This window comes from Myxine glutinosa, chromosome 6, assembly GCF_964187855.1.
Source record: "Myxine glutinosa chromosome 6, kmMyxGlut1.1, whole genome shotgun sequence".
In the NCBI taxonomy this organism is placed as follows: domain Eukaryota; kingdom Metazoa; phylum Chordata; class Myxini; order Myxiniformes; family Myxinidae; genus Myxine; species Myxine glutinosa.
Window position 1 is genome coordinate 39,722,048 of NC_136266.1, and position 17,534 is coordinate 39,739,581.

The window sequence follows — 17,534 nt, forward strand, 5'->3', positions numbered from 1 at the left end:
GTATTCCATGCCTATTCCCACAAACGTAACATTATTAACCCTATAAGTCATTAACACGTCATCATCCCTCATATGATGAACATTTAAACACAACCTTAAGCTACATTTTCCCTACTTAGTACATCAAAATGCTCCTGCACGTCACACAGTCCATACTATTTCTATACAATTATACCTTTCATACTGTATTCTCTTGCACATCCATATGACATGCACATCCATAGAGACCTTGCCTAGCACTTGACATAATGCCATAATGACGTCTCAGTGAAAATAGCGTGACAGATTGAGGGATGGACAGAGAAATCCAGCTACTTTAATATATGGATTGTTATTTAATGTTTTCTGCAGTCTCAAGAGGAACTGACATCACAACAGCTTCGAGAGCTCACCTGGAAGCGGAAAATATTCATACCAGCTGATCTGCCAGCATTCGACGATCCATTTGCTGTTCCTGATGTCAGGAGGAAATGGACCCCTTTGGACTACTTTTCGCAGTACTACGATGATAATTACTGGAAGTTGGTCAGTGAACAGACCAACATTCGGGGATTACAAGATGAGCCCATGGTGGAACTCAAAACAACCCCAGATGAAATCAAACAACTAGTTGGCTCACTTGTTGTCCTGGGGTGTTTGCGCTTGCCTCGGATCAGATTGTGCTATCGGCCAATTCTCAAGATACCGGCCGTCACGCATATTCCAAGGGACAGACTCTTTAAGCTGAGGAATTATTTACATTTTGTTAACAATTTGAACATCACAGCTGAGGAAAAGAAAACTAATAAGCTGTGGAAAGTAACCCCAATTTTGAAACGATTTCGAGACGCATGTACGAAACTTCCGCGGTCGCAAAACGTATGTGTAGACGAACAGATGATTCCATTTTCTGGCACCACATCTCTTTGCCAGTATGCTCCATGGAAACCAAATCCGATTGGATTGAAAAACTTCATTTTGTTGTCACCCAGAGGGGTGGTATTGGACTTCCTCATCTACCAAGGGATGGAAACCTGGCCAAATGGTGTACCAGAACCAACCGTAGGCATCAGGGGTTCTATAGTGCTGAAGCTCTCAGAAACCCTTACCGCAGGTACGCAGCTGTATTTCGATCGGTATTTTACGAGCATCCCCTTACTTGATAAGCTCAAAGACAAAGGAATTCTCGCAAGTGGGACCATCATGACGAGCAGCCTGAGAGAAAAGCAGCAGCTTGCTACTGACAAGACACTGAAAGATCGCGGGTGGGGATCTTATGACGAATTGGTGAGAAGTGATGAGTCAATAGCACTCACAAAATGGATGGACAATAGGTCCCTTGTGGTGGCATCCACAGTCCATGGATCGCAGCCTGAGACCCAGGTGATGCGATATTCAAAGAAAGACAAGAGCTACTTTCAGGTGAAGATGCCGCATGTGATCGATGCATACAATCTGAACATGGAGGCGGTAGACATGTGCGACCGCATGATTTCCTATTACAGAATTTGTACAAGGACCAAGAAGTGGCCCGTGAGAGTCTTCTTCCACTTTATCGATATGGCCCTTGTGAATTCATGGTTCCAGTATGTCCAGGATTGCAAGTACTTTGGTGTGGTGAAGAAGAACATCATGGATCTCTTGGACTTTCGACTTAATGTAGGAGAGGCACTGGTCATTTCCAGGGGCCTGAAGAGGAAAAGCCTTGATGATGGTAGTGAGATTGTCTGCACTCTGCGCCAACCTCTTCTGAACAGAGACACGAGACGGAGTGGAGGGCTACATCTCCCAGTCGTTGGAACGGAGAGCAACAATTTTCAAAGGTGCAGAAAACCAGGATGCAGCAAAACAAGCAGGATCAAGTGCACATCATGCAATGTCTTCTTCTGCGTTCAACCAGACAGAAATTGTTTCTATGAATTCCATACTTAGGATAGGCATCTCAACATTTGACTGGAAGTTCTACCCTCTGCCAACATGTGTGGATGTAAGTAATGAGCAAAACGTGTTCTTTTTTGCATAATCTTTTGAACACATTGTCAACTCGATATTGATAGGTTTGTTTAACATTTATGTTTGTTTTTCATTGAAGATCTTTTACCAACAACGTGTGGTAGCTTAAAACGTTTTTTCCAGATTCTGAAGTATCTACTTCTAGTCGACCCGACCAGGATTTTAGCCTAGTTACTGACCCGGTAGTACCAATGCTCTGCATATGGTATGGTACATGGTGATGATGGCGATGATGCAGGAATGGGGTTGGGGGAAAAGGGGGTCCTACTTTGAGCAAATTCATAATGATAAAAGGGATAGGTTGGGGAGGAGGGAGACAGGAAAGAGGATGGGTTACAGGATTGTGTAAGGGGTATGAATGATCGTTTTTAAGGCCATTTTCCCTGCTAGAGTGGGGGTTAGCCTTGTGGGCCCCATGACAATCATGGTTCCCTGTTTGAGGCAATGTTTTTATGGCCGGATGCCCTTCCTGACACCAACCCTTAGTCACCTCTTACAATGCACAGGGATACGGTGTACCTATTCTAAACCAGGGTACACACCAGGATCATTCATCCCAGCAAGCTGGTGCTCAATTTGCGGACCTCGGAAGGATGACAGGCTGAGTGAACCCCCCTGGTGTTAATTCAGCGATTGACCAGGATTCGAACCCAGGATCCTAGGATCCCAAGCCAGCACCCTAACTGCTAAGCCAACACCAGGACTAAGAGGTATGAAGAGGAGGGAAATGACATGGAGAGGTGTGCGAAAGGCATATATGGAACAAAGCAGGGGAGAGAGGTTGTCAAAATTACAACTTTTAATGTACTTAATTAATAGGTATCCACCAATAATGAAAACATATTCTCTGACAACAATTGGGGACGCCTCCTCACGGTGGTTGTACCACCGATGCAAGTCGGGGGCCAAATCTTCCCCATTCTTCACTGCTGACATGATTTGTCAAGATCAGCGTGCGCGGTCTCTATCAGAGTGCCGATTGGTCTCCATGGACCGGCCCTTTCCCTCATGTCTCTGTCTCTTTTCTTTCTCCCTCTAACTCTGTCATAGCCCTGACTTCGTAAAGGTGGGGGTACACCATCCTAGATGTGGGGGTCTCTGGGTCGCTCCTGCGAGATCGATCACCTGACACTATTAAAAAAACATTTTTCAAAATACAGTCACTGTTTGGCTCTTGTTGGCCCTTATCAGACATAAGGAAAAGGACATTTCTTAAGGAAAAGGAGATATGAAATACCTTTGCAGAAAGTTTTGTGGATGGATTCTAAAGTGTCCGACATTTTAAAAACGTATTGATTACATGACGTTATCAATTGTCACCTCGTCATATAAAATGGAAATATCCATCATACTGCATAGGATATACTGGACACTGAACCTCAGGCGAGAGGTCAGAGCAGTGTCACTGCACATCTCCTGGGCATTCTACACCCCCTAGCATCCAGCGCAGATTGTTAAACTTTCTTCCAGGCATGCTTTCCTTGACATGGCTGGTGGATTTTCTTCATGTTCGCAAGCGATGCACATCCCTTGATGGTGTTCCATCTCCTACCCTTTTATTGGATGTTGCTGTCCTTCAAAGCAGTCGTCAGACCTATCCTGTTCCTGCTTTACATCAATGACCTCTTGACCTCTTTGTCAAACCAGTATATCAATTTGCTGATGATGACTATTTGCTGCTGCAAAATGTCATGCCAATAACAGGCAGGCTGTGGGCATTTGAGTTGAACATTTGAATTTGGAGTTCATCATTTTGGAGAAAATATGATGCTGGTCAATTACGTGGAATGTGTCATTCAATGCTTCCAAGTCCCACACACTTACTCTGTCTCAACCCAAATCTGTCTATCTGGTCAACCCTTCAGTTTACATCTGCAATGAACCTCTGGCAGAGATAGAGGTCCTTGGATTAAGAATGTCCAAGCTGCCCTCAAGATAAGGAGGTGCCTTGAAATCCTTCACAGAGCTAAGTCATTCCTCAGCTGCTCTCAGCACGACATATCTGGCCAGATTCCTGCAAAGGCAATGGCAAACCACCCAGTGTAACCCTAGCCCAAGGACTGCTTCGGCAGCACCGACGCTCTGTAATGAGTTTGCTGCATTGACAACGACAATGATAGAGATGCGTAGAATATTTTCTGATGTCATTTTTGGTATATTAGGTCACAAAAGGTCACAAAATGAATGTTTTTGCCTTAATTACTATGTCTCTGTATTTAAACCAGTCCAGACAATCCAGTAAATGATATCTTACTCGACAGAATAAAGCAGGGATACATTAGTGTGGTGTCTTTAATTTTTTCATTTTTACAGGGGTCAAAGTTCAAAATTGGCCACAAGATTAAAGGTTTTGGCCTAAAGAGCCTTTAAACTAATCTAAACAAGACTGTCCAGTGTCTTGCTTTTGATTTTACTGGGGTGAAAGTGGATTGAGGGGGGTGAGGGTTGGAAGAGGGTAAGATAATGTTAATTTTTGCATTAATTTGCAAATGTCTGTGATTGTAGTTTTATTGTATTGTTTTTTAAAAACATTGGATGCGATTGCTTTTGTGACCCAATTTTTCTGCTTTCATCATAGGTGTTCAAAGAGAAGAGCCGCCGAACAACTATTTTGTGAAATTCGGTGGAATCCTGGCCTTACTGAGATCTCGCAATGCGCAAATGCCAGACCCACCAAACCCGGTGAACTCATACCGGCACTGTCCAACACATACCTTCTACCATTGGCTGAGTTGGCTGGAAAACTACAACTGGATACTAATATTTATCATCTTAATGTGATTCCAGCAAAGACAGCAAGATGCACCAGATATGGACCTACCATTGACAGATTACTGTAAATGTGTATCAGAATGCTCTTGTAATGAGGTCATCACATTGTCTATCCTACTCCCTTGCAGTCTATACCCAGATTAAGAAAGTCACAAAACACATTTATTTAGCCCTCATTGATAACATATACTTTTTTTTTTAACCAATAAGGTGATCTAACTTGTAAATCCAGAATGACGGAACAAAAAATTGGAAATGTTGCCATTAAGGTTAGGTTTAGCATTAATGGTCATTTACTTATCCACCTGGGCATGAGGAGGTGAGGGATGAATTCAGACTGGTATGCACCTGTTGCTGGGAAGGCAATGGCAAACCACCCAGTTTAATCTTCGCACATGAGGAGATGGATGGATGTAATATAGGTGAAAAATTCGACAATACTTGCATAATAAACAGATGTGCCTTTAATGGTAGCATTCGGGGTTAATGTTTAAGAAAGTGCAAGTGTTAGCATTATTGCATGGGTTAACATTGGTGTTGGAGTTAGCATTATACAAGCGAAATAGCTCTAATTATACAGGTAATGGACAAAAAATGGAAACACCTGGTTAATGAGGAACACTAATCAACAGCTTCCACACAGGTTTGGCCCATTTGTTAATTAAGCAAATAACATCCCAGGATGCTTAGGGTCATGTATAAAAATGCTGCACAGGCCTGGTTGCCTATAATTATGGCTGGCATGGCTGCAAGAGAAGAACCCCCAATGCCACCATCCACAGAGCACATGTGGTCACACAATGTTTTGATGATCGTGACACTGATGTTATCTACAGTCACGTGAAAAAGTAAGTACACCCCATGTAAAGTTTTGACTTTTTCAACATATTTCAACATACAGCTATTTGATCTTCATTTCAACAATATTGATAGATAAAGGTGATATAATATAACAAATATCATGAAACATTTACATTTTGAAGTCCATTGTATAATTTAAATACACATTAATGCAAATTTCGCATGTGGAAAAAGTAAGTACAACCTTGGCTCTAATAGGTGGTATTGCCCCCTTTGGCAGAAACAACCTCAAGTAGGCGTTTCTTATAACTGTCTACCAGTCTCTCACATCGACTGGGAGAAATTTTTGCCCACTCCTCCATGCAGAATTTTTTCACCTGTTCGATGTTTGAGGGGTTTCTTGCATGCACAGCTCGTTTCAAATCCCCGCACAACATCTCGATGGGATTTAGATCCGGCTTTGACTTGGCCATTCCAGAACCCTCCATTTCTTTCTTTTCAGCCATTCTTTGGTGGATTTACTGGTATATTTAGGGTCATTGTCGTGTTGCAAGGTCCACCTTCGGTTGAGCTTCAACTTTCCGACAGATGGCCTCACATTATCCTCAAGCACCCTCTGGTACAATGAAGAACTCGTAGTGGATTCTATGATGGTGAGCTGCCCAGGCCCTGATGCAGCAAAGCTGCCCCAAACCATAATATTTCCACCACCATGCTTTTCAGGTTCTTGTGGTCAAATGCTGTCTTTGGTTTTCGCCAAACATGTCTTCTGGTACTGTGGCCAAATAGCTCTACCTTTGACTCATCTGTCCAGAGCACATTGTTCCAGAAGTGCTGGTCTTTGCCTCAGTGTTCATTGGCAAACTTTAGTCTTGCCCTGATGTTCTTTCTGGACAGCAAAGGTTTCCTCCTGGCACACCTCCTATGTAGATGAAATTTGTGCAGCCTCTTTCTAATGGTAGACTCATGCACTTTGACATCAACAGTGGCAAGAGCTACCTGTAGGTCCTGTGATGACATTCTGGGGTTCTTAGAGACTTCTTTCAGCATCTTGCGGTCTGCTCTTGGGCTGAACTTGCTGGGTCGGCCTGGCCTGAACAAGTTCGCAGTTGATTGGAATCTTCTCCACTTGTAGATATTCTTCCGGACAGTTGAATGATTGATTTCAAATTGTTTAGAGATCTTTTAAATCCCGTCCCATATGCGTATGCATCTATAACCTTCTTTCTGAAGGCCTCAGAGAGCTCTTTTGATCTAGGCATGGTGACGCCGCACACTTCAACAACAAAGAGCAAACCAAACTAAATGTCTGAAGTTTAAATAAGACAGGTTCCTCCAAGATCCTCTCTAACGATGGTCTAATCATTTGCACCTGAGCTGGTGCACCTGATTCTAATTTTAGGTATTTGAAGTAGTGATAAATGTAGGGGTGTACTTACTTTTTCCACATGCGAAATTTGCATTTATGTTTATTTAAATTATACAATGGACTACAAAATGTAAATGTTTCATGATATTTGTTATATTATATCACCTTTATCTATCAATATTGTTGAAATGAAGATCAAATAGCTGTATGTTGAAATATGTTGAAAAGGTCAAAACTTTACATGGGGTGTACTTACTTTTTCACATGACTGCATATGTCATGGTTTCTCAGTCACCAGATTTGAACCCAATCGAGCATTTATGAGATACTAGCTGAGGTACCCGGCTTCGCCCGGGTTGAATAAGAATAAGACAAATATATGATGAAAAGGACATGTATATTTTAGAGCAATATCACAGTACATTTCCTACATGACGTTTTGTCAATTGTCAATTTCTCAAAACCTCTTGGTATACAACATTTCTGGTTTTCTTACTTGGTGCCAAGACATAAAGATTGCTTGGTTTTCCAACCCTCGAGCAGCCCATGTACAGCTGGCCATGGGAAGTACCCGGCATTGCCGGACGGGGGAAGGGAGGGGAGGGGGAAGGGGAGGGGAGGGGAATGGGGGGGGGCGGGGAGGAGAGGGTGGGGAGGGGAGAAGAGGGGGAGAGGGGAGAAGAGGGGGGGAGGGGAGAGAGGGGGGAGGGGAGAAGAGGGGGGAGGGGGAGGAGGAGGAGAGAAGAGGGGGGGGATGGGGGGGAGGGGGGAGGGAGTGGGCGTGGGAGGGGAGGGAGGAGGAGGGGAGAAGGGGAGGGGGTAGGGTGGAGGGGGAGGGGGGAGGGGATAGGGGGAAAGGGAGGGGCATGGGGGGGAAGGGGGGGAGTGGGGAAGGGGGGGGGGGGAGTGGGGAGGGGAGGGGGGGAGGGGAGGGGAAGGGGGGAGGGCGAGGGGGGGAGGGGGAGGGGAGGTGGGGAGGGGGAGGGGAGGTGGGAGGGGAGTGGGGGGAGGAGGAGGGGGATGGAGAAAGGGGGAGGGGAAGGGGGTGAGGGGAGTGGGATGGGGGAGGGGGGATGGGGGAGGGGGGATGGTGGAGGGGGGAGGGGGAGGGGAGAAGAGGGGGAGGGGGAGGAGGAGATGAGAGAAGGGGGGGATGGGGAGGGGGAGGAGGAGGGGGAGGAGCAAGGGGGAGGGGAGAAGGGGAGGGGGTAGGGGAGGGGGAAGAGGGAGGGGACGGGGCAGGGGGGAAAGGGAGGGCCATGGGGGGAAGGGAGGGGGAGGGGGGGATGGGAGGGGGGGAGTGCAGGGGGAGAGGGGAGGTGGAGGGGGAGGGGGAGGGGGGAGGGGAAGGGGAGAGGGGAGGGGGTGGGGGAGGGAAAAGGGAGGGGGAGGGGAGGGGAGGGGGAGGGGGAAGGGGTAGGGGGGGAGGGGGAGGGGTTAGGGTGGAGGGGGGATGGGAGGGGAGGGGGAGGAGGGAGGGGACGGGGCAGGGGGGAAAGGGAGGGCCATGGGGGGAAGGGAGGAGGAGGGGAGGGGAGGGGGGAGGGGGAGTGGAGGGGGAGGGGTAGGGGAGGGGGAGGGGGAGGGAGAGGGGGGAGTCAAGTCGGAAGTCATTGTCGTCAATTGAATGTCGCATTTATTTTTTATTCCCTGTCAAATGGCATTGGTCCCGCATTCCGAACCCGGAAGTCGGAAGTCATTGTCGGCAAAGTTGAAAAATTAACGTTACGAAATATGCTGATGACGTCATAATTTTAAAACCCGAAGGTTTTTTAAACATTTAAGGTGTGCTGTAGTTGCTCTGGGACGTACTGATTCCGAATATGAAGTTGAAAAATTAACGTTCCGAAATACGCTGATGACGTCATAATTTTAAAACGCGACGTTTTTTTTTTTAGTTGAGATTTTATTCGAATTCGAATTCCATTAAATTTCAATTGTTGGAAACAATAATTATTTCAATTTCCAACAGTTGAAATAATTATTGTTTCCAACAGTTGAAATTTAATGGAATTCGAATTCGAATAAAATCTCAACTACCGTTTATTCGTTCTTGGCGTGAAAAAATGGCGCGCATTTTGTCATTATGTGCGACTTTACATCACTCCTACGGACGTGAAAACATTTGTTTTCCTTAAAAAATATATTTAAAATAAATACAATAGTACATAAATTAACAATAAAAGAAGCTAAAAAACAATTTAAAATACAATAAAAGGCACATTGGAAATATATAAATATGTACGTACAGTATACTGTACGTACGCGCAACCGCGGGATCGGAAAGGGGCAATAGCGCCACCACAAACTACACCATGGAATTGCAGCTGGCGCGGTTTTTTAAACCATTGATATTAAAATAAAACGTAGCCTATAACCACCAGGATTTTATGCTGATTCCGAATCTGTGTCTAAAACTTTTCTCCGATGTGTAGTTCTTGAGTTATAAGCGGACATCCAGACAGACACACCCACACACACACACAGACACTCCTCCTTTATATATAGAGATTCTGACTTTCTCCTGGAAGAATGCTGCTGCATCCCTGCTCCAGAATTCCAGAAGCTGGTGGACTCTATGCTACGGCACATACAGGCCTTACAGGCCACACGTGGTGCCCCATCACCCTATCAAGTGATTGTACATTGGTGTGTCCATTTATTTTGTCTACTACCTGTATATTTGCTGGCTGGTGCAGTGAAATTATACTGAAGGTGAACCCGGGAGTGCTCGCTTATCCCACTAAAGGGGCGTCTATAAGACCCGGGACAACCGCGGCGCAAGGACACTCCAGCGACACTTACTGTGACATATAGTCCTGTAGTTTGAATGGTATGTACGCCCCTATATGCTGCACTTGTTTTGCTTTGCCTATTGATATCGGACATTGCCCATATAATACTCCGATTCTGATGTCTATTGCATGAATGTATTTTACAGGATGTTACCACAGATCTAAATGATATTAAACCTACCCAAGGGACAAGTCGTGCCTGTGGTTGATTTTCACGACATTTAATATCATTTAAATCTACGAAATGGCTGAACCCAAGATGATCACGGTACCGACTCTCGATGCCGACGCACAAGCCGAGGAGTCGGGGTCGGAGTTCACCCACTGGCTCAAAACGCTGGAGAATTACTTCGCCGCGCATGAACCGGAGCCCACCGCTGCGGCTAAGCTGTCCGTGTTACATTCGAAGGTCCATCACCGCGTTTACCGGTGCATTGCTCGCTTTGAGACGTACGCCACGGCTCTGGCCGAGCTAAAGCGACTATACATAAAGAAACAGAGCGCCGTGCACGGCCGGCATCAGCTCTCTCAGCAGCGACAACAACCATCGGAATCGATCGATCGCTACGCGCAGGAGCTGCGACACCTTCTTGCGGACTGCGTTCAGGAGGTACGGACCCACGAGCAAGTGCAGGATGACCTTCTCCGAGATTCTTTCGTCTCTGGAATTAGCTCTGGAGCCTTGAGGCTCCGACTTTTGGAGACCACAGAGCTGACATCTACGGAGGCACTACGGCTGGCTCACGTCTTTACAGATGCCTGTGAACAATCTACCGCTTATGACCACTCACGAGTCATGGCGGGGACTTCTCTACTCACGCGACCGGAGAGGGTTACCGCCAAGGATATGGGGGAGGACTCGACCACGGCCGAGTCTCTGGGTGCTCTTGAAGCGGACTCGGCATCCGGCCTGACTGCTGCTACCGCTGCCCGGCCACGGCCTGAACGGCACGCGAAGTGTTATTTTTGTGGGAATCGGCAGCACCCCCGAATAGAATGCCCGGCTCGGGAGGCGATATGCCATCTGTGCTCCACCAAGGGTCATTTTGCGAAGGTCTGCAAAAAGTCCGTGCGAGGTACGCGAGCCCGCGCGGCCTTGAATGGGCTTATCGCTGAGCCAACGGACTGCGCACCGAGCGGAGCGCCCCGCCCGGCCAAGATGAGCGTCTCCCCTCCTCGCGGGCCCCTGGCTGCATGCTCGACCTTGATGGGGGACATCGGGCCGCCTAAACAACCGGCGCGACCACGACCGGCCGCGGCGCGATCGGCCTTGGCTGGCGTCCGGACGCCCACCTCAAACAAGCAACGAAGTACTGCTTTCCCAACTCCTCTGGATTCGCAGCGAATGCTGCACGGGACTCGAGCGCCATCTGACGGCGGCTTTTACGAATTACACGCTATCGCACCAGCTCATGGAACGGTGGATGGCAGTGATCCTCTACGCGTGACTCGAGCGCCATCTGACGGCGGCTCTTACGAATTACACGCACTTGCTCCAGTACTGCCAACTATGCGCTTGTCACGAGAATCCTCCACAGGCTGCCCGAACGACCGGCAAACTGTAGCCGGCGTGGGAACGTCCTCTGACAGTGGCTTTTACGATTTACATGCTCCTGCTCCAGTGCGGCCAACTATGCGCTTGTCACGAGAATCCTCCACGGGCTGCCCGAACGACCGGAAAACTGCAGCTGGAGTGGGATCCACTCGCGAGGCGCGATCTTCTCGCCCGGACGGCACAATACCTGCTGGGTCTTCCGGCCTTGCGCAGGCCATCATTCCGCTCAAGGTCGAGGGCGTTTTATCACAAGCCTTAATCGACACGGGGTCTATGGATAGTTTTATCGATCAACGACTAGTGCATCAACATGGGTGGCCGGTTCTCGGGACTACACGACGGATCTTCATGGCCTCCCAAGGACTTCGGCTGAGCACAAAAGGGGTATGTCGATTGAAACTTGTGATAAAGGGACACACGTTCCCAGACGTGTATCTCATGGTATTACCTGCGTTATGTGCCGACGTTCTGTTAGGACACGATTTCCTTAAGCGACATGGACGTTTGGAAATGGACTTCGGTGGGCCGGACACGCTTGCTGTGTGCGCCCTCGCTCAGATGGACGTGGAGCCTCTCTCGCTGTTCCCCAACCTGACCACTGATTGTACCCCTGTAGCCGTAAAATCACGCCGCTACTCTCGCGCAGACGTGCAATTCGTTGCGGAAGAAACGGCCCAGCTCTTAAAGGATGGTATTATAGAACCCAGTCGGTCGCCGTGGCGGGCCCAAGTCTTAGTAGTGCGAAGTGAGGCCCATCGCCGGCGCATGGTAATCGACTACTCACAGACGATTAAACGTTTTACACAGCTGGATGCCTACCCCTTACCGGGGATGGATGCACTGGTACGCCAGGTGGCCCAGTACTCCGTTTACAGCACTCTCGATCTGCGTAGTGCATATCATCAGGTCCCCATCTCTAGGGCTGATCGCGTCTATACAGCCTTTGAATCGGGTCAACGGTTGTACCAGTTCACTAGACTCCCCTTTGGGGTAACTAACGGGGTCTCTTGTTTTCAGAGGGCTATGGATGACCTCGTTACAAAGGAGAACTTGACCGATGTCTTTGTCTATCTGGACAATCTTACGGTTTGTGGGTATGACCAGGGGCATCACGATGCTAATCTGAAACGCTTCCTCGAGGTCGCGCAGAAATATCGCCTAACCGTGAATGAGGCTAAGTGTCGTTACTCTCTACGCATGGTAGATCTTCTGGGGTACACCGTGACCCATGGCTCTGTCTCTCCGGATAAGGAGAGTCTGCGACCTTTGCTCGATATGGCTCCGCCTAGCGATTGGGCTTCGCTGAAACGCGCTCTTGGGCTGTTCGCCCACTATTCGAAGTGGGTGCAAAATTTCTCCATGAAGCTCCGCCCCCTCGTGGCCTGCGACACGTTCCCCATGGGCCCAGCCGCCTTGGCGGCCTTCGAGGGTCTTAAAGCCGACATCGCTGGCGCCGCTGTAGTGACAATTGACGAGAGTGCATCTTTCGTCTTGGAAAGTGATGCCTCGGATCATGCGATAGCGGCGACTCTCTCCCAAGGGGGACGCCCTGTGGCTTTCTTTTCGCGGACTCTCACCTCCGCTGAGCGAAGGCATTCGTCTGTTGAAAAGGAAGCATACGCGATCGTCGAATCGATTCGGCGATGGCGGCCGTACCTGCTCGGGCGGTGTTTCCAAATCGTCACGGACCAACAAAGCGTTGCATTCATGTACGACACCTTACATGCTCAACGCATTAAGAATGAGAAAATCACTCGCTGGCGTATCGAACTCGCCGACTTCTGCTACACCATCAAATACTGCCCGGGGAAGGATAACCTGGTCGCCGACGCCTTATCGAGGCCGGCCACTTGCGCGGGGGTTGTCACTTTGGAGGGGCTGCGCGCTTTGCACGGCACTATGTGTCATCCCGGGGTAGCGCGTTTCGCGCATTTTGTGCGTGAGGGGAATCTGCCGTACTCGATTGAGGACAGCCGCCGGATCTGCCGTGATTGCACTATCTGCGCGGAGCTCAAACCGCGTTTTTACAACCCTCCTATGGGGACGCTGGTTAGGGCTACTAGACCGTGGGAGCGTTTGGCGATGGACTTCAAGGGGCCGCTGCCGGTGTCGAGTAACTCTCGTTAGCTGCTCACTATCGTTGATGAGTATTCGCGATTCCCCTTTGCGTATACGTGCGGGGATATGTCGGCTGCCACGGTTATACGGTGCCTACAGAATTTGTTTTCTATATTTGGGTATCCGGCCTACGTGCATACCGATCGGGGTGCGGTGTTCCTGTCTCAGGAGGTGAGGGGCTACTTGCTCCAGAATAATGTTGCTTCGAGCTACACCACCCCGTACCGGCCCCAGGCGAATGGGCAGTTCGAACGCTTTAATGGGATTATATGGAGGGCCGTCATGCTAAGCCTCAGGACCCTCGGCCGGGGCCTCGATAAATGGGCGTGGTCGCTACCTGCGGCTCTAAACTCGATCCGGGCTCTCCTATGTACCGCCACCAACCAGACTCCTCATGAAAGACTGTTCCACCACCCTAGAAGCTCGGGTAGTATCCAATCTTTACCCAGCTGGCTCGCTGAGCCGGGGCCGGCCTATCTCAAACGAGCGGTTCGCGCTAGCAAGTACGACCCCCTTGTTGATAAGGTGCGGGTACTTCAGGCTAATCCCGAGCATGCTCGTGTGCTAATGGCTGACGGACGCGAGTCTACTGTCTCAGTACGCCATCTCGCCCCTTGTGGGGTCGACGACAGGGATATCGACGAACCAATCTACGAGTCTATGGACTCTACCGAAACTTCCTCTATGGAACTACTGCCGTCACTTCCGTCATCGCCTACTCCCTTGCCTGATGGCTCTGGGGTGCCCCCTCCGACACCCACCTCCGGCAGCTATTCCGACGCGGGGGACTCCGGGCTTGGGGACGCCGTACCCGGTAGTCTCCGAACCCGAACTGGCAGGGTAGTTCGCCGCCCCGACCGCTACGGGTGGACCGACTGACGTGGATTGACATACCCCATTCGATTATTGCTGATGCTTGCTTGCGACCTGCCTAGCTGCAGTATAGTTTTAACGGCGGGGAGAATGTATTGAAATTATACTGAAGGTGAACCCGGGAGTGCTCGCTTATCCCACTAAAGGGGCGTCTATAAGACCCGGGACAACCGCGGCGCAAGGACACTCCAGCGACACTTACTGTGACATATAGTCCTGTAGTTTGAATGGTATGTACGCCCCTATATGCTGCACTTGTTTTGCTTTGCCTATTGATATCGGACATTGCCCATATAATACTCCGATTCTGATGTCTATTGCATGAATGTATTTTACAGGATGTTACCACAGATCTAAATGATATTAAACCTACCCAAGGGACAAGTCGTGTCTGTGGTTGATTTTCACGACAGCTGGTATCTGAAGTGATATAACTACATTCACTAACAAAAGCATTGTTGATAAAATAACATTTTGGGGAATGTTACCTGACTAAAAACACACACACGTACAACACAAGTAAACAAACACAAACATTTATAGCATATAATTTTATTTTTTTTATGACCAAAGCATGTCATTGCCCAATGGGCAAATAGCATTCAAGCGCTGCCTCCACTCATGGGCATCTCACTGCAACGTCAAAGGTAGTACCTTTAAAGGCTTAATGGCACGTCAGCACCAAGGCTAGAGAGTGGAAGTGGCCAATCCATGAATGTGTTTCTGCCGATTCAGCATTATCATTGTTATTATTATGACGTAATAATACCCATCCCTCCACTCCCCCGCCCCCCCCCTCCTTCCTATTCTCCCATTCCCTCCTCTCTTACCCCATCCCTTCCTTTCTTCTCCCTCCCCTCCTTTCCCCTCCCTATCCCTTCTTTCCCCTCCCTATCCCTTCTTTCCCCTCCCTATCCCTTCTTTCCCCTCCCTATCCCTTCTTTCCCCTCCCTTTCCCTTATTTCCCCTCCCTATCCTTCCTTTCTCCTCCCTCCCCTCCTTTCCCTTCCCTATCCCTTCTTTCCCCTCCCTATCCTTCCTTTCTCCTCCCCCCCCACCTTTCCCCTCCCTATCCCTTCTTTCCCCTCCCTATCCTTCCTTTCCCCTCTCTCCCCTCCTTTCCCCTCCCTATCCCTCCTTTCCCTTCTTCCCTCTCACAAATTGTGGAACCGCAAATGGTATCCCATTACAGCCACTGCAGTGCAAATTTGAATCATCATGTATCACCGACTAAGGGGTGTTGCAAAACATGTTACCTTCCCCCCCCCCCCCGAATGCGTGCACAACCGTAACTGGTTCTCGGGGGGGGGGGGGGGAGGTAAAAATGTCTTGCAACACCCCTTATACAAAAACAATGCCTGTACCAAATACAAACAACCAAAAGAGTGTTAAAAATGCAGCGGGGCAAAAGTTTATGTAAATCAGCAATCTGACCAGCGTGCCGCCATCACCTATGCTGCCTCCACCAGTACATGGGTCTCTGCAACATCAGACATTTTTCCCATGCAGTTTACCAATTGGGTTAAAAATGTGGTCATTTTCACACGTGTAGATAGTTCAATGAAGTCGTGTAATACTTTCCTTTTTATAATTCCTTAATGAATAAGTATTACATTATTAAACTGGCTGACCGATTGGTAGACTGGTTTAAATAGGGATTAAGAGCAGAGCATGGGGAAAGGGGATTGACGAAGCATTCCGGTGGTAGCAGTGGGATTCAGGAGAAGAGAGAAGGAATTTAGAGGGAGAAGGATCAGAGATTGAGTTGCAGTAGAGTCACGGCAGTGCAGGTGATGCAGAATGGGAGATGTGCAGTGAGGAATTTAAGGATAGTGCATATGAATCCATGCATTTCAACATGCTTCTGTCTCATTCCCTGCATCCTTCCACTTCCAGCATCCTCCCATCAGGCCTAATTTCTCAAGTTATTTTTCCTTTTCATTCCTTCCACTCCTTTCATTCCTTGCATTTTTTCCTTTTTCATTCCTTCCACTCCCAAAGCCTGGTGTTGGCTTAGCGGTTAGGGTGCCAGCTTGGGATCCTAGGATCCTGGGTTTGAATCCTGGCCGATCGCTGAACCAACGCCAGGAGAGTTTACTCAGCCTGTCATGCCTTCCGAGGTCGGCAAATTGAGTACCAGTTCACTGGTAATTCCCTGTGTGTCACAAGAGGCGACTCACAGGGTTGGTGGCAGGAAGGGCATCCGGACGTAAAACATTGCTTCAAAAAGGGGACCAACCCTTTTTGGGTTGGGCCAACCCCTGCTCTGTGGGGAAAAATGGCCTTTAATGGTGGTTCATTCCTTCCACTCCCATCTGATCTCATGCCTTCCCCTTGTCATTTAGCTTGTCCTGCTGACGCTTATGTGATTGACGATTGCTGTTGGTTATTAATTATTAATTTATTTCGTTTCTGTTTTTGTATGCCAATAATAAATTATTTGTTTATAATGAAGGTGATTTTAATTGTTTGGTTATGTGGTGCAATAAAGTCCTAAGTTCAACCATTCGGTCGGTCGGAATGGCTTGTCTGCTCGACCCATTTGGCTATCGGAGCTCACATTTATAAGAGCTCTGCCCTCTGGGTGTTGCAAATCTGCCATCCAGATGATCTTGACAAACGATTACAGTATATATAATCTGATAAAACGTTTTTGTAAAAAAAAAAAAAACGCACAGTTCACCAAAATGATGCATAAAGCACCACTCCACCAATTTATAAAACGCAAGGAGCAGATTCTGCCTTCAGGTGACATTTCGTCCGTGATCCACAAACTTCATCAGGCGCAAACCAAACCACTCGGCACAGCCCAGTCATTTATCTAACCTTCACAGCCATTGTGGTCATGTGCCAGTGGAAAGGTTATAACAAAGAAGTGAAATTATTTCCCAATTCTGTTCCTCTACTCCTTCTTGCCTCCATGTGTATGTCTACGTCCACCCACCTCTAATCCACACCTTTTCCCAGTACTCTTTGGTAGTCTGTATAAACCTGCTGCTGCCCTTTGTCGTTTAGCTCCTTTATGAGCAATAGAGTAGGTATACCATAACCGCAGGGACAAACCCAGCTGAAAATCTTGATATTAATTATTTCAGTGCATGTGGAAATGACATGTTTAGCTTTTCGTGATCTGTACACACATTATATATATATATATATATATATACTGTATATATATAATTTCTTAACAATAAATAAGAGCAATGCCCTCCATGAAAACGTACATCATTAATCATGGCAATCAGGTTTGACCCTCGCA